This window comes from Schistocerca piceifrons, unplaced genomic scaffold (assembly GCF_021461385.2).
Source record: "Schistocerca piceifrons isolate TAMUIC-IGC-003096 unplaced genomic scaffold, iqSchPice1.1 HiC_scaffold_1682, whole genome shotgun sequence".
Taxonomy (NCBI): Eukaryota; Metazoa; Arthropoda; class Insecta; order Orthoptera; family Acrididae; genus Schistocerca; species Schistocerca piceifrons.
The window spans coordinates 2,350,397-2,372,122 of NW_025727548.1; positions in this window are offsets into that span (position 1 = coordinate 2,350,397).

Genomic DNA, 21,726 nt, shown 5'->3' on the forward strand with positions numbered 1-21,726 from the left:
CGGTGCTTCTCCGCCAATCCCAGAATTGACGTACTAAAGCGCGCAGCTGTCAGGACGGATCAGTTCAAGAGATGCACGATGAACGAAATGATATAAACATAACAATCAGTATGTGTTATTACGTTGTCTTGGATGTATAGATTTTGAAAAAACTTAAATTTTCTGATATTATGAAAAAAAGGTCTTTTCGGAACTAAATGTGTTCTCTGCAATGAAAGGGTTATAAAATATAAAACATAAAATCAATCAGAGGTTTTGAAAACAGATAGTCGTATTTTAAAATATTAAAAGACACCCTCCTGCAAAATACTATGTACAGGCTCTTGAGAAATGTGTACAGTATTACATGAGGTGATAGTATGTATAAAAAAAAAAGAAAAGAAAAAAGTGTCCAGTAAACGTGGGCTCCCAAATGCGTACCTTTAGAGCTACGAGCATTTGTTCATCTTCGCTACTACTGTAAGCTCTTTGCCATTACTAACTACCTACAGAATGCAGTAAGCAAATAAGGATGCATTCATCTTTATTGTATACGTGTATACAGCATACAGCAAACGCTTGTTAGTTACTGTAAACCGTATTCGCACTTCTGTACACATATACTTAGCTACAATGGAACTATCTTTTGTTTTGATGAATTTGTGAAATGTTTGTACATCATAGTTTTATCTTTACACTTAACAGTGTAATGGAAACCTACTATTCCACACAGTGCTCGAAATCTTGAGTGTAAACAAACCGCATTAATGATGTACATCTCCGACAGAAGCATGCCTTGAACTAACGTTAACGCACACATAGACCAGTCACGAGACACAGCGCCGTCGGCACACGGCACGAGCTAATTAACATGCGTTCTCAGCGCTCTCCAACGGCAGTTGTCGGCTTTATTTGACTCGCAGACCTTATAGTTTGTTCACGAAAATCGACACGCATAACATTCCTACATTGGCTCCATTAAAACGTACATTTACTTTCTCGACCATCTCCTAGTCATGTTGTTCCCTCTGTGATATATGTAAATAAAAACTTCAATATCCATGAATATATAAAAGACAAAAGTAAAAGATTCATATCCACTACGGAAGGATGTCGACTTCTAAAAGTTCAAAAAATCGAACAACCTCACTCCTGACAGACAGCGTACTAATATTTTCATGACATCAAATATTACAGTAATTATTCCTATTAATTTAACAGGAAGGAGCCAAACCTTTTGGAAAACGTGAAGGTGGAAAAAGATTTGAATGCAGTAGGACGGGAGGCCTCTTCCGGACCACCCTCTGCCAACTACGCTATGCTGCTACTCAACTGATGTTGGACGCTTATTTTCTCTCATGCTCTTTTAAAGACTTTGCTTGTCTACATTTTACTGACTTTGAATTATAATAAATCCTAACAAGAACGACACGTTTTCATTAATCTTCAGTGGGTCGTTACCTTAAAACGGCTCACTCTCGTAACACTAGAGCTATAATGTGAAAATAACTAAATACGAAAATTCTTTAACCACCAATACGTTTCCCGTCATTTTATTACAACGAATCGTACCAGTACCGATTCTTTCTCTAGACATTCAATGTGCTGGTGCTGAGTAACAGCATTTGTTCATATGGTGCAACGTATAATGCAAAACTCGCCGAATATGGGCTTCTACTGAACACAACAAATACAGTATGACGTCTTGCTTTCTGCTTGCGAAATAGGGGGCGTTCTCGCGTCCTGTTGGTTATACTTTACATGACACGTTGCCGAAATATTGCAGACCTTATTTTGTGTTTCACGTGACGAAATGGCTTCTCAACGAGAAACAGCACAAAGTGATGGCGGAAAACTCGAGGAGCGCACTGGCAACGTTAATTAACTTCACCCGTATGCCAACGGCTTTACTGTGGATATGGTGTCGATCGTACTTAGCACATCCTTTAGTATTGGTTCACAACTCTAGTACAATACATTACATTAGAAGTTTAACGGTTTCACAGTTATAGAAAAATGTGTTCCAATTTGTCTATTCATTTTAGTACTGCATGCTATAGGTCGTTCGTAATAGCAAGTAGTTCGCAGTGGAAAGGATGTGTTTTACAGTAGGGTCGGTGAACAAGATCAGAGCCCTCAAGGTACGTGTTTTATATCCCATATTTACTCGACATTTTTGTCTTGCTTTGGACCGTACTACCACCTCTCAAAATATGGGATGCGTTTTTTTAACGCCCTTTATACGGATCATTCACAAAGTTTATGCGTTCAAGTATTTTCAATCCGTCGTGCTACAGCTGTTTATTTACAACTTTTGCTTGTGCTGATGCTCCTATTACTCAGATTAAAATAGCTTGTAGTTGCTTCATGAACTTCAGGAACTCGGAAATATAACTCAATTAAAGTTCCTGCTTCTTTGGTTAATTTTCCCGAAATTACGTGTCGAAGTTTGTATCTAAATTTATATGAGAATCGCACAACAAAATTCAATTAAAAGACTGATTAACTCTTCGAGAAGAATCTGATCAACTCAATCTGATCAATGTGTCAAGCCACTCAATATCATGTCTGAAACAAATTTTTCGTTACTCTAAAGCTGCTTCATCAACTTTAAATTACCCTTCATCTCTGTGCGACCATTTCGTCCAGCAGTAATCACAGTATGAATTCAAACCTTTGAAAACATTTGCTTTTTGTTCTGAACGTAAACGTCGTTCAGTTGCAGACAATGTAAACCTATACTAGTCGGACAACGTTACTTTTTGCTATTGTTAGGCGATTCTAGTTTTGTACTTTTTATAAGGCGGTCAACTTTCGTTCGTCAAGCCCCATGCGTATTCACGACGAAGACGATACGTCACGATTAACAAAATTTGTAGCTGTCATACACTATTATTGCTATAAGGTAAAATTCACAGATGGTGTAGAATATTACTCTTTTATTAATATGTAACTTAATTTCTGTTGTATAAAGTACCGCTTGCAGCAAGAGATGTATTGATGAAGATTTCTTTTGCTGAGGCGGAGAATACTGCATGCAAGACAAATTACAAACACCAGATGCACAATACCAAGTTTTCTTCAAGTGTTTGTGAAACTGTTACTATACATTAGAAAGTAAAGTAGGTTGACCGGAGAAGGTATGGTTATGTATGGATGGAATATTTTGCTCTAAAAGAAACGTTATTCCTTTCAATTCTGTCCAGGAAGGGACTCCAAAAGTGGAAGTAAGCACTAGAAAAAGAATGAATAACCAAAAAAAGGTTAAAACTTTACGAGTTGCAGCGTGTAATGTCAGGAGTCTGGATACGGCTGGCAAGCCAGAAAATCAGAAGGGAAATGCAGGGGCTCAACGTAGATTAGGGCCACACATCAAGCAAACAACTAACACTCAAACAGGGAAGTTACTATGTAACAGGCACGGAACAGCGCTCAGAAGTTTCCAAGGGTTGCCCTGGTATTGTGACACTAACGCCCGTTGAGGTGAGACAGGCAACCTGTCCAACGACTTCTTAATGTGGAGGCAACCCAACCGACAGATAGCCGACCGACCACTCAAGCAAATCAGTTCCGCTCCACGTTACCAGCAAAACGACCACAAGATTTCACTACAACGACACACAGAATATTGGTGCCCACAACGACCAGTGACACCTCAGCTGTGGAACTACACGCCGCGCTGGACAGCAACAACACGACGGCCGGCCGGGTTGGACGAGCGGTTCTAGGCGCTACAGTCAGGAACCGCGCGACCGCAACGGTCGCAGGTTCGAATCCTGCCTCGAGCATGGATGTGTGTGATGTCCTTAGGTTAGTTAGGTTTAAGTAGTTCTAAGTTCTAGGGGACTGATGACCTCAGAAGTTAAGTCCCATAGTGCTCAGAGCCATTTGAACCATTTGAACAACACGACGAGGAAAATACACTGTCTAAAATTACGTCAACGACCAGGGCAGGTAAGCGGAACGTCAACGGCCACAAGGCAGAAGATGCCACTGGTGAACTTCAGTAACAGGGAATAAATTAAATTCCACGGGAAGACGGCTGGAATCTTAGTCGACTTAAATACACAATGGCTGTTGCTCGCAAGAATGTCCCAAAGCAACAACGAGGATCAAACGAAGAAATGTAAACAGTTGAGGCTCGATAGTAAGTTAATTGAGGACACAACCTTCCTGTCCAAGATTGATGGGTGACGAACTTCGTAGCACACGCAAGCAGCACCTCACACTCCAACCGCGCGTGCACCCCGCCACTGGCTCCAGCCCGACTCCGCGCGACGGGCGGCTTGCTTGCTGCTGAACGCCAGCCGACCGACTGGACTGCTGGTCCGTCCGCGACTGCTGCTCCGTCGCGACTGGCCTGCTGGTGCGTCTCCAGCTGACTGACTTCCTTCGGACGGACGACGTCCCGGAGACACTGGCTCGGACCCAACCATGCAGAGGGAACACAATCTACATCTCTGCGCAGGAAGGAAGCGAACCAAATACACCTCGTCGATGAGACGACCGACCGAACGACCAACCAACGGTCGTTCCCAATGGTACTGGCTGTGTGGACCCCACTGGGACTCCGTGCCCAACTGCAATGGTGCTGTGTTCCGACTGTCCTGCTGGTCCTTCTCCAACTGACTGCCAGACACACAACGACCCGCAAATACTATCCGTCGCCCAGAGATAGTACGACAGTGGACTTATCGATACGTGCTGTTCGTGCCGCTCACGGGCAGACAAGACAGCAATTCAGTGACACCAGTAATTGAAATTAAAATGATGAGGCTGCTGTACGGTAAAAACAAGATGTTACATAATAGATGGCACAAACATGAGCCACGTACAGATCAACAATATCGCAAATTTATTTGCCAAATCTGATGCAGTAGAAATCTATGCCTTTGTGAGATAGTTTATATACTCCATAATAGCGACAGTCTTTTATTACTCAACTGCTATCTGTATTTACTCTAAATAACTGCAAAAGTAAATCCCATCAATGAATGACGGTCACAGTGTGGTATGACTGCTAATTACTGTACACACTACGCCAGTGGTTCCCAACCAGGGGATAATTACCCCCTGAGGGGTGAAATGAATTTTTTTGAGGGGTGAAAATCAAACGATACGATTCAGTTTCAGTCACGAAACTAAATTATTTTTAAAAAAAATTTATTATTTTCACAATTTTGTAAGAGTCTAATATTAATTATATAAGGTATCAGTAATTCCTTTTTCTCAATTAGCCGTATTAATGTATTGGATGATGATGATGTTTGGTTGGTGGGGCGCTCAAATGCTCCGAGTATCAGCGCCCGTACAAATTCCCAACCTTTGCTTAGTCCAAACTTGTCACTTTGATGATGAAATGATGAGGACAACACCAACACCCAGTCATCTCGAGGCGGGTGAAATTCCATGTCCCCGCCAGGAATCGAACCTGCGACCCCGTGCTCGGAAAGCGAGAACTCGACCGCGAGACAACGAGCTGCGGACTAATGTGGTGGAGGTTACAGGTTCCTGACATGGTCAACCCATTACACACATCGCTGATGATAAAAGTGAGACATACATAACAAATGCTAACTAACTCAATAAAATATCTTCTCCAAGTTGTGGATAATACCTGCAGCAATCCAGAAATTGCTTCATTACTCGCTTCGAAACAGATAAATGAATTGACAGCACGACACAGTAGTAACTAGCTAAGGGCTACTGTAGTGCTGGACATACAATTATTTTTGTTGTTACTGTTGCTGGCTGTAGTCAGACACAAATCATTAACACCTGAAATATTCCAATTTCTGCCAGTTCAGATGTAAGAAGGGCAGCAATCAATTGATTAATTAACAGTAAATATAGGGCACGCATTTGAAAGTGGCTGATATTAAACTGGGTTTCGGTATGCAGGTCAAGGAAGTCCGGCAATGGAGAGGAGTAATGAAGGGGAAATACGTGTGTTGTAACGAGTGTCTACCCTCACTGTGGACAGTCAACCAAGAGACGTCTTTCATTCTACCGTTTAGTGAGGTGCTGTATTGGTTATAAAGCGGGGGCAGGCTGGGGGCAACAGGCGGCAGGGTGGAGGGAGGCCCGGGGTACTAGCTAATGCACTGAGGGGTAGTGTCTAACAAGGGAACCTCCCTGTCGCACCCCCCTCAGATATAGTTATAAGTTGGTACAGTGGATAGGCCTTGAAAAACTGAACACAGATCAAGCGAGAAAACAGGAAGAAGTTGTGTGGAACTATGAAAAAAATAAGCAAAATATACAAACTGAGTAGTCCATGCGCAAGATACGCAACACCAAGGATAATCTGAGCTCAGGAGCGCGGTGGTCCCGTGGTTAGCGTGAGCAGCTGCGGAACGAGAGGTCCTTTGTTCATGTCTGTCGGCACGGTAGCTCAGCGTGTTCGGTCAGAGAGCTGGTTGGCCTCTGTAATAAAAAATTGAGTGGAAGGATCAACATACGAACTTGACCGGATGTCATGTGACACGTCCGCAACACACCGATCAAAAAAAAAAAAAAAAAAAAAAAGGAGTCTTCCCTCGAGTCAAAGGTTACGATCTGTCCATACGTTCATTGACGTCTCTGTTCACTGTCATAAGTTTAGTGCCTGTGTTTTGCGACCGCACCGCAAAACTGTGCGATTAGTAGACGAAAGGACGCGCCTCTCCAATGGGAGCGGAAAACATTTGATCGCAAGGTCATAGGTCAACCGATTCCTCCACAGGAAAACACGTCTATTATATTCTATACGACACTGGTGACGGCATGTGCGTAACATGACAGGAATATGTTGTCGACGCACCTAACTTGTACACTTGGCAAATGGGTAAAAAGATTCTTCTACCTTGCCCGATTTAGGTTTTCTTGTAGACGTGATAATCACTCCCAAAAAAAAAAAATGATGAAAGCATAACAGTTTGTCACATAAACTGCAATAAATGAATACAACAGTTTCATAGTCGCACAGTTTTCCCTGTGCTCTGTCAGATAATAATTGTCTGAAAATAAAAAATTAAACTTTTCGCTCGAAGGAAGAATTGAATCAAGGACCTCTCGGTCCGCAGGTGCTCAGACTAACCACGAGGCCACGGCGCTCCTGAGCTTACACTATCTTGATGTTGTCTATCTTCCACATGGACTACTCACTGTATATTTTCCTTATTTTTTTCGTAGTTCCACACAACTTCTTCCTGTTTTCTCGATTGATCTGTGTTCAGTTTTCCAAGGCCTATCCACTGTGCCAACTTGTAACTAAATCTGAGGGGGGTGCGATGCTGGGTGGTTCCCTTGTAAGTAAGGAAATGATGTTATTTGGCTAATAACGTGTACGTCATTTCCTTTTAGTTGTGAGTTGTGCACCTGGAGTTGACAAGTCATTAAAAAGATGAGCATAAACGCAAACCTCACTGATTCGTTTCCCGAATTAGCTAAGTACACTGAAGTGGCAAAAGTCGTGGGACGACAATATGCGCATATAAATATGGCGGCAGTATTGAGTACTCGAGGTACAAAATGGTGGTCTATCGACGGAGCTGTCAATTGCACTCAGGTGATACACCTTAAGGTGTATCCAACGTGATTATGGCAGCACGACGGGAACCAACAGCCGTTGCACGCGGAATCGTGCTAGACACATCGGGCATTCCATTTCGGAAATCGTTAGGAAATTCAATATTCCAAGATCTACAGTGTCAAGGGTGTGGCGGGAATACCAAATTTAAGGAATTATACCTCACCACGGACGGCCTTCACTTAATGACCAAAAGCAGCGCCGTTTGCTTAGACTTGTCACTGCCAACAAACAAGCAACACTGAGGGAAATAACCGTAGAAATCATAGTAAGACGAACGCATCGGGTAGGACAGTGTGGCGAAATTTTACGTTAACAGGTTATGGCAGCAGATGACCGACGCGAGCACCTGTGCTGACAGCACGACATCGCCTACAGCGCCTCTCCTGGTCTCGTAACCACACCGGTTGAACCTCAGATAACCGCAATTTCACATAATTTTCCGTTCATTTACTGTTTAGTTGCTCCAGCCTGAGTTAGAAATATGAAAAAAAGAAAACTAGATTAACTGACAGCTTCAAATATATTGAAATCCAAACATCTTGACATATTTGCGCTCTTATACTTCTTAGTATTATTACCCATGTCATGTAGTACAATACACCGTATCAAGTAAAGTAACTCCACCTCCTCGATTTCTATATAACCATCTATGGCCATCCTATCGCCCTCACCCCCATCCTTAAGTACCTTGGCGTCCTGAACCCCCCACCTCTGGACAGTCCAAGGCACGCTCCCGGCTCCGTCTCCTCAAGCTCCTTTCTGGCCGTACGTGGGGTCTGGACCCCTCCACCATCCTCCATACTTCTAAATCCCTCATTCACCCTATCCTCTGCTACGCCCACCCTGCCTGGATGTCCGCTCCCCCTACCTTTTACAAATCCCTTCAGATCCTAGAACGCCATGCTCTTCGCCTTGCCTATCGCATCCCTCTCCCCTCCCCCATGAGGATCCTGTATGACCTCATTCCGTTCCCCCACCTCCTCCTTTTCCTCGAACGGATACGGATCCTCTACACCTCCTGTAAACTTGATCCTCCTCACCTGCTGGTCTCTCCCATCCTCTCCCACCCCCGTCCACTACTGCGCCTGTATTTCCACGTCCCACCTGGTCTCCATCTCTCCACCCTCCTTACCCTCTCCCAAGGTGGCTTCCGCCAGCTCCCCCTCCCTGCCTCCCTGATGATGCCCTCCTCCCCTCCATCCACCCCTTCTATCAACTTTGATCCTCCCCTCCCACCTCCTGTGTTTGTTCCTCCTTTTCTCCCCACTCCTCCTCTTGGCTTCCCCTATCCCCATACACCATTCCTCCTATCATCTCCTCTGTCATTGGGGTCTTTGGTCTCTCCTTTCCCCCCCCCCACCCCCTCCTTCCCCTCTCGGCAGGTCACCGGACTCGCACACGTTAAGTGGACATTCGCGCGCCGGAGATCATCGTCATCAGTTTCTTGTGTGTGTGCCATAGTGCGTGTGGTTTAGTGTTATTCGCCAGCACGCTCCCTCATTCACCTGTACCGTCTACGTCATCAGTGTTTGTGCGCAGTACCGACAGTTTTTTAGTGTGTTTTTCGTCGATTGTGGACGGCTTCGTGTTATTTGTTTCTGTGTCTACTGTTTTTTTGCCTGCCACTTTGTTCAGTATCTTATGTGTCGTCTTTGTATTTTCATTGTCAACTTGTGGCTGAAGAGCAGCGTAGTATGCTGCTGCCAGCCCACCCTATGGAAAGGTGTTTAAATAACAATAAAGGGGAAAAAAAGTAAAGTAACATGGAAAATTACGTCATGTCATATAATATGACACATGTCATCCTGTCATGTAGTGCAGTATTATGCAACATGTCACTCAAGTCTAGGATACTTCCTATTATAGAAGCACACGCATTCTGCGATGCTTCCTATTGCATATGCATCCCATTCTCGAGACACACATAAATATATGACTATGTATTCTTACACCCTTCGCCATACATGTAACAGGGGATGCGTTGGGGGACAAATGGTTCCCTCAGGAAAAAAATCAACTGCCCCCTCCCACCCTACATCCCCCCCCCCCCCCCCCCGCAACTCACACAGAAATAAAAAAATTGCTTTAGCGGCCACCAGTCATTAAAATGGTTGTTCTCTTTCTGTGGTCTTGGCAGTTGTCATGCCACGCGGAGTGGCCGCGAGGTTAAAGGCGTTATGTCACTCATTGTGTGGCCACTCCCGCCGGAGGCTCGAGTCCTCCCTTGGGCATGGGTGTGTGTGTTGTTCTTAGTATAAGTTAGTTAAGTAGCGTGTAAGTCTAGGGACCGATGAACTCAGCAGTTTAGTTCCTTAGGAATTCACACACATTTGAACATTTGCAGTTGTCATGCTATACATTGGTTAGAGAATATGGGTCATGTGTTCTTGCACAGTTCCGCTATTTTGCTTTTTTTCACAGTCCAGTACACCTTTTTCCTGTTTGATCTGCGTTCGGTGGTTGACGGCCTATTCACTGGCCCCTCTTAGCACTAAATCTGAGCGGGATGCATCGGTGAGTTTCGCTTGTTAGTGTATAATGTGAGAAAAGGGCAAGCTGATTTTCGCCCGAGCAATGCTTTCTAAAACAATGCTGATTCGTGGACATAATCTTCTTAGCCTCAAGAAAGTTTATTATACTCGAACTGAGAATATGTTCAAGGATTCAGCAGCGAACAGAGGTTAGGGATATTGGTCTGTAGTTTTGCGAGTCCATTCTTTTACCTTTCTTATATACTGAAGTCACTTGCCGTTTCTTCCAATCGCTTGGGACTTTGCTCAGGGTGAGAGATTCACCATAAATGCAAACAGTGTCAGGGGTCAATGTCGTAGAGTGCTCCTTGTATAATCAAATTGGGATTCCATACGTATACGGTGATTTATTTAGTTTCAAATCTTTCAGTTGTTTCTCTACGCCAGGTATTCTTATTTCTATGTCGTCCATACGGGAGTCTGCCCGTTGGTGAAATGGCGGTATGTTTATACGGTTCTCCTATGTGAGAGATTTCTTAAAAGTGAAATTTAAAACTTCGGCTTTCCTTTTGGTGTCTTAAATTGCCACATCAGATTGGTCAACAGGAAACTGAATGGAAGCCTTAAACCCGCTTTGCGATTTTAAATACGACCAGAATTTTCTCGGGTTCCATGCCAGATGTTTTGCTAAGGTGTAACGGTGGTAGTTATTGTAGACTTCGCGCGTAGATCTTTTCACAGACATACGAATCTCTACTACACTTCGCTTATCGTCATTTATGCGGCCCCTTTTGAATCTACAGTGCAACATCCTCTCCTTCCTACGCATCCGCCGAATATCGTTATTAAAGCATGGTGGGTCTTTTCCATCCTTTGTCCACTTATTAGTCACGTAACTCTTAAAACCACAATTTATAATCTGCTCAAACTGTGCCCATAATTCCTATAGAATCATCTTACTGAACTAAGTGATGCCAATTCAATGTACAAGTGAGATGTTAATATTTGCTTATCTGCTGTATCTAGCAGAAACACTTTCCTAGCCTTCTTGACTGAATTATTAACTTTCGTAACCATAGTTTCCGTGATGACATCATGATTGCTAATCACCCTTTCTATACCGACATCGTCGATAAGGTCCTGCCTGTTTGTATCTACAAGGTCTAAGGTGTGGGCTGCCAGGACAACTGCTCAAAATAGTTTTCTGAAAACGTGTTCAAAAGTATTTCGCATGAATGTCTGTTTTACACCCGGCAATGAATGCATAGACATCTCTGTCTATACTCGGTGGGTTAAAGTCGATTCCAACTAGTATGGCATGATCTGGGTGTTTACGCGCTATTGATCATAGACTTTGAGTGACTCTACAAATGTCAAAGCGGTATCATTTGCCGGTAAAAACATCCAACAATTAACTTGGTTTCACCCACACCGGTTATACGCGAGCAGATGGCTTCACTGCCACACTCAGCTTCGACCGCAGTAGAGACAGTACTTTTGTCGCCTCTATTGAACACTCTCCTGCTATTGCCTCTAATCTGCCCTTCCTATTTTCGATTATCGAAATAATTTCAAACGCTTCTTATAATTCCTCTGTACTGCAGTATTCTGTTTCCTTTAACATTGATTCTCCCGCACGATTCTCTTACGCTTCAGTCGAAGATGGAGCGAACCTACATTTCAAATGAAAGGAAGGACTACTCTCCCGTTTTCTGGGTCGTCCTCATTACAGTTCTCTCGTTCGGATTTCTGGGAATGCTTGCAGTGGTATTTTCCAAGGAGGCAATCTCAGAGCGCGTTTTTACCACCTCTCTCACGTATTTCCCCAGATCACTCGTCATCGAATGTTATACTTCAACGATTGCAGTATGAGCTCCGCTTCAGTCGAAGATGGAGCGAACCTACATTTCAAATGAAGGGAAGGACTACTCTCTCGTTTTCTGGGTCGTCCTCATTACAGTTCTCTCGTTCGGATTTCTGGAAATGCTTGCAGTGGTATTTTCCAAGGAGGCATTCTCAGAGCGCGTTTTTGCCACCTCTCTCACGTATTTCCCCAGATCACTCGTCATCGAATGTTATACTTCAATGAATGCAGTATGAGCTCTTAATAGTATTCGTAACACAGAGCTCAGAAACCTATCTTCTTCCATTAACTGTCTGGCAGCATCTAAGTTGCATTGGAACTTCGTGCTTTAGGTTTTGACACCACGCTATAAAAGGTTTCTACTTTACCGTTTCCACATAATTTTCCTGTGATGTTTCTGATGTGTCCATACTGAATTTTTGAACCGGTTTCTCTGTATCTGTCCTGTTGGAGTAAGTTGATATTATGCATCTCAAATCCACTCATATTCAGAAAAAACAGAACACCTTGAAAGGCTAGAGACAGGACATTCACATTCGCAGGACATGTACATTAGTATGTTCTAAGAAATGGTTAGCATTTCAGTCACGTCGGTTCAGCATGTGTCTTGTTGCCTAGTAGGTACAGCGTCCGCCATGGGCCCTTATAACTTGTTCCATGCGTCATGGCGTAGTGTAAGGCACGAATGGCGTCCTGTGGTATAGCGATCCATGCTGCATTCACATGGTTCCAAAGTTCATCTGTGGCGGTTGGCATTGGGCCACAGCGCTACACCCACCGTTTCACCATACCCCACACATTTTCGATGGGCGACTATGATGATGATGTGGCAGGCCACGGCAAAAGGCTGACATCCTGTGACACCAAGAAGGCACGTTCTTGCGCAGCAACATGTTGTCGTGTATTGTCTTAATGAAAAAGGGCGTGTGGGGTATTTCGTGGAAAGGGTATGGCTATGGCCTGCAGGACGTCATTCACACTGGTCATAGTGCCCTGGACACGCACCAACTGTGATATGTGATTGTACCCAATAGCGCCCCACACCATAAGGCCTTGAGTTGGCTCTGTGTGTCTTGTGCGAATGCAGTCACTGTGATGCAGCTACCTCGGTCTGTGGCGAACCAAAAATGTGGACATCATTCTCAAACAAACATAGTCTGGATTAAAAAATGGCTCTAAGCATTATGGGACTTAACATCAGAGGTCATCAGTCCCCTAGACTTAGAACTGCCCGAGGCAGGATTCGAACCTGCGACCGTAGCAGGAACGCGGTTCCGAACTGAACCGCCTAGAACCGCTCGAGCCTGGATTCGTCCGAAAACATTATCAGATGCCATCCCTGCCTCCAGTGACGTCGTTTCAAACACCATTGCCGTCTAATGTTTCTGCACATTCGTCAAAGCTAGGCAGAGAAGTGGATCTCGCGCACATAATCCATGGACTGTCACCCCTGACAGTGTACGATGCGTTCGACTCTTCTGCTGTTGCGCCAGAGCCGAGATGGACGCAGTCCTGCAATGCCATTTGGCTGAGGTGTCGACCTTTTTGGGGAATGGCCTGGGTGGTGCGACCTGACCCATCTCGTCATGCTCCATGGCCTTCCGAGAACCAGTCTGCACACGTCCGTTGCACTGCCGAAACACTTCGTCCCACGTGAACAGCAATTTCCAAGATGGATGCATCACATTCTCCCATGCCAATAATGCACCCTCTTCCAATTTCGCTGATTTGACGGTACGGTTCGCGCATACATCTGCGGGGCATCCTGCACATTTGCTCAAGTCACACGGATCCATTACCTTCGGTCTACGGCGGCAAGGAGAGCCACAGGCACACTCTACCGGTAGGTGGTGTCACGCCCCATTTTGATATTGTACATATTTTTTTGTGAAAACGAAGATCAATTGATTTAAAGACCTTTAATCCAATTACTAGTTTCGACGGAATCGTGCTGTCTTCTTCAGATTGGCATTGCACTTTGCGTATATGTTCACAAATATGTGTCGTCGACATTTTGAGAACAAGGTGTAAATACATTAAAAAACTCCATATGATCGATGTATTTACACGCTGTTCTCAAAATATCGGTGGCACATTAATGTGAACGTATACGCAAAGTGTAATGCCAATCTGAAGTTGACAGCACGGCTCTGTCGAAAGCAGTAACTGGAATAAAAGTCTTAAAATCAAGCGATCTTTGGTTTCAAAAACAGAGATCGCCCCAACAGCAAGTTATATTTCGATATTGACCTTGAACTTGCTGATCGACATGGTTCAAATGATAATCATTTTTGAAGAATATTCTAATGCACATGCCCTGTGAATATGAACGTCCAATCTTTAGTAGTTCAAGGCGTTCTGTTTTTTCTGTACATGATAGTACATAAATTGTTTCAGTGAACTTCGTTCTACCAGTTGGCCGTCTATATTCCGTTTGAACATTTATTGCATTATTTATTACTTCCACTGCCTCCGTTTCACTCAGTGGAAGTTTTATTTTGTACCTTTTGAATGTTGTTCATCTTTTTGTTAAATTTTGTGGGAGATGATCTGAATCAGCTAGTTATACATGATCACAAGACAGTAGTATAGTTTTCATAGTTCTTGTTGCCCAAAGTCGTACTTCTGACGTCATTTTATTTTAGTTACTTTGACATTTTATCCATATAAATGGGGGAAGCCTTTATTAGTTTTCAATAAATTTGATGAAGTTCATTAAAATTACTGAAATGGAGATTGCTCCAATATTTTTGATACTTCTTTCTGTTGACAGTATCATAGTCTTTTGATAATTTAAGAATAATATATGAAGAGTAATTTAAGAATAATGTAAACAGATTGTTCTTCCTATGTCTCTCCTTTATACTGGGTCGGTATCTAACCTTTATGTTCTGAATCTTCTTGTATGTCTTCTTCTATTGTTTGCAGTTGTGATTTTGACTGCTAATGAAAATTTTTTGCGTGTGGTATTCCATAGCGATGTAAGTTTGTAATTTTCACAATATAATGCTTACGTTTAGTATATATGTTAGAGGCTTTAGCCATTCTCCTTTCATAGTTACTTACACATTGTTGTAAAAATATCTCTTTTTTTATTTTGAGCACCCAATTTTCCATTTCACGCTAAAATTATTCCCATACCATACACGTATTCAGTGATGGACACAATATGGCATAACACAAACATGTCACGACCAGCACATTACTAGATTTATACAATCCAAACAAAATTTAAAAATATAAGGAAGCCCATTTCTTCCTTTGTGGCTACTCTTCCGCGTAGAGGATTTCTATTGCTACTGCCGTACTAGTTTATCAGCTGGACCGGACACTAATATCGTCTGTGACAAAGGGTTTACTTCCGTTGCACACGACAGTTTCAGGACAACGAATGATGGCTTTATGCTTGGCCTGACTCACATTCGACTGCTGCCATTCTAACGCAGACCGATAAATGAAAGGCCCCGGGGTTCACTGCGAATAAATCTATCAAAAGAACCGGTCGAGCAAAACAGCCTGCACTCAGGCAGCGAGCCAGGACAATGGGGACTCGAAGCGGGTATTAGCCTGCTGCACACAACATCAGCCTCAGCTATGCAGTGCTTCCAACATAAAACGAATCATATCAGACCCAACAATTACATAAAAAACACAAGGAAATGAAATTACAATTAGAGAGTGCACTGTGGCCCCAAAGGGCGTAGTATTGAAATATTACAAGAGGAATATGTCTGAAAACTTTGAAATATAAAGGCAGTTATGTGGAAACTTAATAAAAACAGTTTACATTGTAAGCATATTTGTACTAATATTTAGTTCAGTGGCCGCTCTTAACAACATATTCGCAGTTATTTCTTAAACGGTTCCTTTGTGGACCTACGTTTTGGTACTATTACCGTATATTTTTACTTACGTGTGTTTTCGATATTTATTATGATACACATTATATACGGAGAGTGTTACATATGGAAGAAAACAAGTCCATCAAAAAAGGGATCTAAAATTCATAGCTTGACAGCTACGAGCACTTGTCCACCGTCGCTGCTTTGAAAACATCTCTTCTGCTGAACAAGTACTCAAACCTTTTAAGATATACGTTTTACAGCCCTTGTTTACTAGACACTTTTTTCTAGTTTTGGTCCAGAATACCACCGCCCAAAATATAGGGCGTGAAGAGCTTGCAGTAGGAGCGATATCACAGTAACGAGGATGAACAAGCTCTCATAGCGTCTGCATTTTACATCCCGTCTTAACTGACCTTTTCTTCATGTATCTGTACACAGTACTACCTATCTAAAGATCACAAACCATTGCCTAACAGAGGCTGCTGTACGACAGGGCGCATTGTCATGCATATACAGTCATCGTCACCGAACTGTTCATCTACTCTACGCAGCACACTATCCTGTGAAACCCGATCCAACCTTCTGCCTTTAGCGTTTTCTGAAACACTATACTGTTACCACAACCTAATCACAAAAAATCCCTCATATTCTGACACCGGCCTGTCCGACTTCACTGTTCACAGTACACATTGATGCGAATAATATTCTCCAGGTATTTGTCGAGCCCAAACCCTTCCATTGGATATTTTTTTTTTTTACTCATCAGTCTTCTGACTGGCTTGATGCAGCCAGACACGAATTTCTCTCTTGTGCCAACCTATTCATCTCAGAGCAGCACTTGCAACCTACATCCTCAACTATTTGCTGGATGTATTCCAGTCTCTGTCTTCCTCTACAGTTTTTCCCTATACAGGTCGTCCTAATAGCGTGGATCCCTGGTATCTTAACAGATATCCTATCATCATGTCCCTTCTCCTTGTCAGTGTTTTCCATATATTCCTTACCTCTCCAATTCTGCGAAGAACCTTCTCGTTCCTCACCTTATCACTCCACCTAATTTTCAACATTCGTCTGTAGCGCCACTGCTCAGATTCTCTTCTGTTCCGGTTTTTCCACAATCTGTATTAAAATAATTTACAATGCTGCGTTCCAAACATACGTTCTCAGAAATTTCTTCCTCGCATTAAGGCCTGTGTTCGGCGCTGCTATTCTTCTCTTGGCCAGGAATGCCCTTTTTGCCAGTGCTAATCTTCTTTTGATGTCCTCCTTGCTCCGTCATTCATTGGTTATTCTGCTGCCTATATAGCAGAATTCCTTAACTTCATCTACTTTGCGACCATCAGTCTGAAGTTAAGTTTCTCGCTGTTCTCATTTCTGCTACTTTTCATTACTTTCGTCTTTTTTCTACTTACTCCTAATCCATATTCTGTACTCAATAGACCATTCCATTCACGAGGTCATGTAATTGTGCTTCACTTTCACTCAGGATAGCGATGTCATCAGCGAATCGTATCATTGGTATCCTTTCATATGGAATTTTAATTCTGCTCCCGAACATTTATTTTATTTCCATCATTGACTTTTCGACGTACAGATTGAAGTCTAGGGGTGAAAGACAATAGCCCTATGTTACACCCTTTTTTATCCGAGCACTTCATTCTCGGTCTTGTTATTCGCTCTTGGCTCTTGTACATATTGTATATTACCCTCGCTCCCTATAGCTTACTACTATTTTTCTCATAATTTCGAATATCTTACACCATTTACATTCCATCCCTTCTGCATTACTTGCTCTTAAGTCTTCCAAAGCTCCTTTAAATTCTGATTCTAATAATGGTGCCCGTATCTCTTCTAATCGACTACTGTTTCTTCTTGTATCACATCAAACAAATCTTCTCCCTTATAGATGCCTTCAGTGTGCTCTTTCCCCCTATCCGCTCTCTCCTCTGCATTTAACAGTGCTATACCCGCTGCACTTTTGATGTTACCAATCTTCCTTTTAATTTCACCGGAAATTGACTTCCCTATATGCTGAGTCAGTCCTTCCGACAATCATTTCTTTTTCGATTTCTTCACAATTATCATGGAGTTATTTCGTCTTAGCTTCCCTGCACATATTTATTTCATTCCTTAGCGACTTGTACTTCGGTATTCCTTAATTTCCCTAAAATTTTTTGTGTTTTCTTCTTTCATCGATCAATTAAAGTATTTCTTCTGTTACCTATGGTTTCTTCGCAGTTACATTCTTTGTATCTATATTTTTCTTCCCAACTTTTGTGGTTGCCCTTTAGAGTATCTCGTCATTGCTTAGCACTTCCGTCAAATGGTTCAAATGGCTCTGAGCAGTATGGGACTCAACTGCTGAGGTCATTAGTCTCCTAGAACTTAGAACTAGTTAAACCTAACTAACCTAAGGACATCACAAACATCCATGCCCGAGGCAGGATTCGAACCTGCGACCGTAGCGGTCTTGCGGTTCCAGACTGCAGCGCCTTTAACCGCACGGCCACTTCGGCCGGCTAGTACTTCCGTATCCCACTGCTTTGCATATTGATTCTTCCTGACCAATCGCCTCCTCTTCATCACTACCTCACTGTGATGTGCTCCTGGGCACACCTTCCAGCATCTGATTCCGTAATCTCTGTCTGACCATGATGTAATCTAACTGAAATCTTCCCGTATCACCCGGTCGTTTCCAAGTATATCTCCTCCTCTTGTGACTCTTGAACAGATATTTCTCTATTAATAGCTGAAATTTATTAAAGGACTGAGTTAGTCTTTCTCCTGTCTCATTCCTTGTCCCAAGCCGATATTCTCCCGCAATCTTTTGTTGTACTCCTTACTCTAGAACTGCATTCCAGCCCTCCATGATCATTAGATTTTTATCTCCCTTTACGTACTGTATTACCCTTTCAACATCCTCATGTTCTTTCTCTATCTCTTCATCTTCAGCTTGCGACGTCAGCATGGACTATCGTTGTCGGTGTTGGTTTACTGTCGATTCTAATAAAAACAACGCTATCACTGAACTATTCACAGTAACACACTCTCTGCGCTACCATCCTATTAGTAACGAAGCGACCTCCCGTTATATCTTTTTCCGCTGCTGTCGATATGACTCTCTACTCATTGACCAGATATCCTTGTCTTTCCGTTTTACTTCACTGACCCCTACTATATCTAGATTGAGCCTTTGCATTTCCCTTTTCAAATTTTCTAGCTCCCCTACCACGTTCAGGCTTCTGAAATTCCGCGCCCCGATCGTAGAACGTTAACATTTCGTTGGTTATTCATGCTTTTTCCCATGATGACCTCCCCCTTTGCAGTCTCCTCCCGGAGATCCGAATTGGGGACTATCCCGTAATCTTTTGCCCATGGAGAGATCATCATGACACTTTTTCATTTACTGACCACATGTCGTGTGGATACGTGTTATGTGTCTTTAAAGCAGTTACTACCATTGCCTTCTGCATCCTCACGCCGTTGATCATTGCTGATTGTTCCGCCTCTGGGGGCAATTTCCTCTGTCCACTCCGCCGCCTTCTTTGAGAAGGCCTTTGGCAGAATGAGGGTGACTTTTTATGCCGGAACTCTTCGGGCGCCTTGATTAGAAATCAGAATTTTGAACTCGGGAACGAGGGTGTTCTGTTCACTCACCATAGACGCTACTCCTAAACCAAGGGTTCAGGCATACACGTTCTTCACGTTCCGGTCGACCATGTCTTCATCACAATCGAGAATCGCTGTATTACACACCAAGAACATCGTAATCCCTTAACGTCTGCACTTACCATTGGAAAAAAGTAATGGATTTCTCAGTTACGTAGCGTGTCATCGTGCACCATTGACTGAAGATTAGCAGCAGCTGGACTGAGGAATTACCATACTAATCATAGAGAGACGTCCGTAATACAGGCGACTGCATCTGGAGTTCTGGCCATGCAAGGAAAGATGTTATACTGTGTTCGGCCCTCTGTACCACTCCGGTTATGAAGACCATCTGGTGAGAAATCCCGTTCTCCGAATGGCTTGGGGAGTCATAGCGGAGGTACTCCTGACGTCATGGTATGGGAGACCATCGGCTGATAGGGACTGAGATAGCTCCCACAGCACAACGTTACGTCAGGGACATCTTTCGTTCTCGTGTGTTACCTCTCTTGCGACAGTATCGTGACGCCATTTTTCAAAAGAACAAAGTGGTCCACGTATGGAATGTGTCTCTATGAACTACCTGTGTGATGTTGACATACTCCGGTAGCCAGCAATATCTGCACATCTGCCTACGAAAGAACTTTGGGACCAGCTCTGACGTCAACCCCGTTCCAGTGCCAGTACGTAAAGGTCCAGTTACAACGTTGGTGGGATTTTAATTTTTATTCATGTATTGTTTATAGTTAGACCTGCAAATAATGAGTACCATTGATGGCCTCAGGACCGGATGCATCATGGCCAGAGAAACGTAATAAATGGACAGATACTGCCAAGTTCTTTGTAAATTTGGCTCTATATTGTAATCACCGAAATAACATCAAGTATCCTTTCAACTCGTTAAGTTTCATATCCTCTTCCTCTAATAGATGCTTCACTTCTTTTTTTATCAGGCGGTGTATAATGAATAGTGACAGTGAACCAGGAACAGTTTAAACCGCAAAGACACAGCGGTAAGTTTATATGAACAACTAAAACAATACTCTTTTCTGAAGAGACCGTTCGGTTAGAGCTTCTAGGATAACCGGCGTATATGGTCAAAAATTAAATCTCCTTCGCCATGTTGCTGTGGCTAGTGGAGAGTAGAACACGTTCTGCAGCTTGTGCTGTATCTGGTAAAACCTCGGATAACTCGCATGACAAGCACATTAGAGCACAAAGATATGAGTCAGATACCCCGAGAGTTAATAATGAAAGGAATTACTACAAAAAACAATAACAGATAAGGTGCGCAAAGCAATTAGAGATAATAAGAACAGGAAGGCAGCTGGAAACAATGCTGTTTGAGTTGAAACAATCCAAGCTGAAAACATAATATTTTACAAGATTATTTATAGAACGTGAAAGGAGAAAGACAATTTCCCAAAACCAGAGAAACGGCCCACTACACCGCAGGAATGAAAACAAACACCACATGGGATAGACCTATGAGCCTCCTGTGCATAATGTAAATTTGATTTATCAAATATTTTGAAAATATCATGTATCACACAAAAAAATTTGGTCCTGCAAAGAAACGAGCTGGTCTTAGTAGGCTGTAGAGCAATGTACCATTTGCAAGTCAGTCATGATATTACACAGGGTATTGGAGCGACCAGAGGACATTGAAACAAGCTAGTAATCCAAATAAACATAGATCCAGACAGCAATGGTTTCCCCGATTACGATGTATGCACAAATACGGTCACGCCAATGTAGAAACACCGTTAACGTCTAAGGTTATGTTTTGGATGATGTTCCTTATGGTGAAAGAATGATCAGCTGGTACATACACTATGGTGGACAGGTACACTTTCACTTGGATGCTTGGGAACATCTAGCACGAATCTTCGACAGCAAATCTCTGAGTAGTGGCTTGCAAATACCATAGCCCACCAGATCTCCTATTTAAACCAGGTGGATATTTTTCTGTGGGAATATTTAAAAATTGTGGTGTTTCCCAGTCGTGTTGATAGTGTCCAGGAACGCATTGTAGGTGTTTGTAGGTGCATTCGGAACACGCCTGGAATTTTTGAATGTGTACTGTCTTCGATAAGGAGACATGCTGATGCCTGCCTACACACGAAAAGTGGCTGGTTGGGAAACATTTTGCAATGTGTTTGTCCTCAAGTGCATGTCTGCAATTTGGATCCTCGGGGGCTCTGTTATAAGGTGTCCATCTAAGCAGTCGTCACATATCATATCGGGGAAACCACTGGCTTCCAGGCCTATGTTTATTACAATTGTTTGCTAGCTTCATTGTCCCTTTCTCAGCCGTTTCGTTTGTACCTGTAGGAAACACTTTGT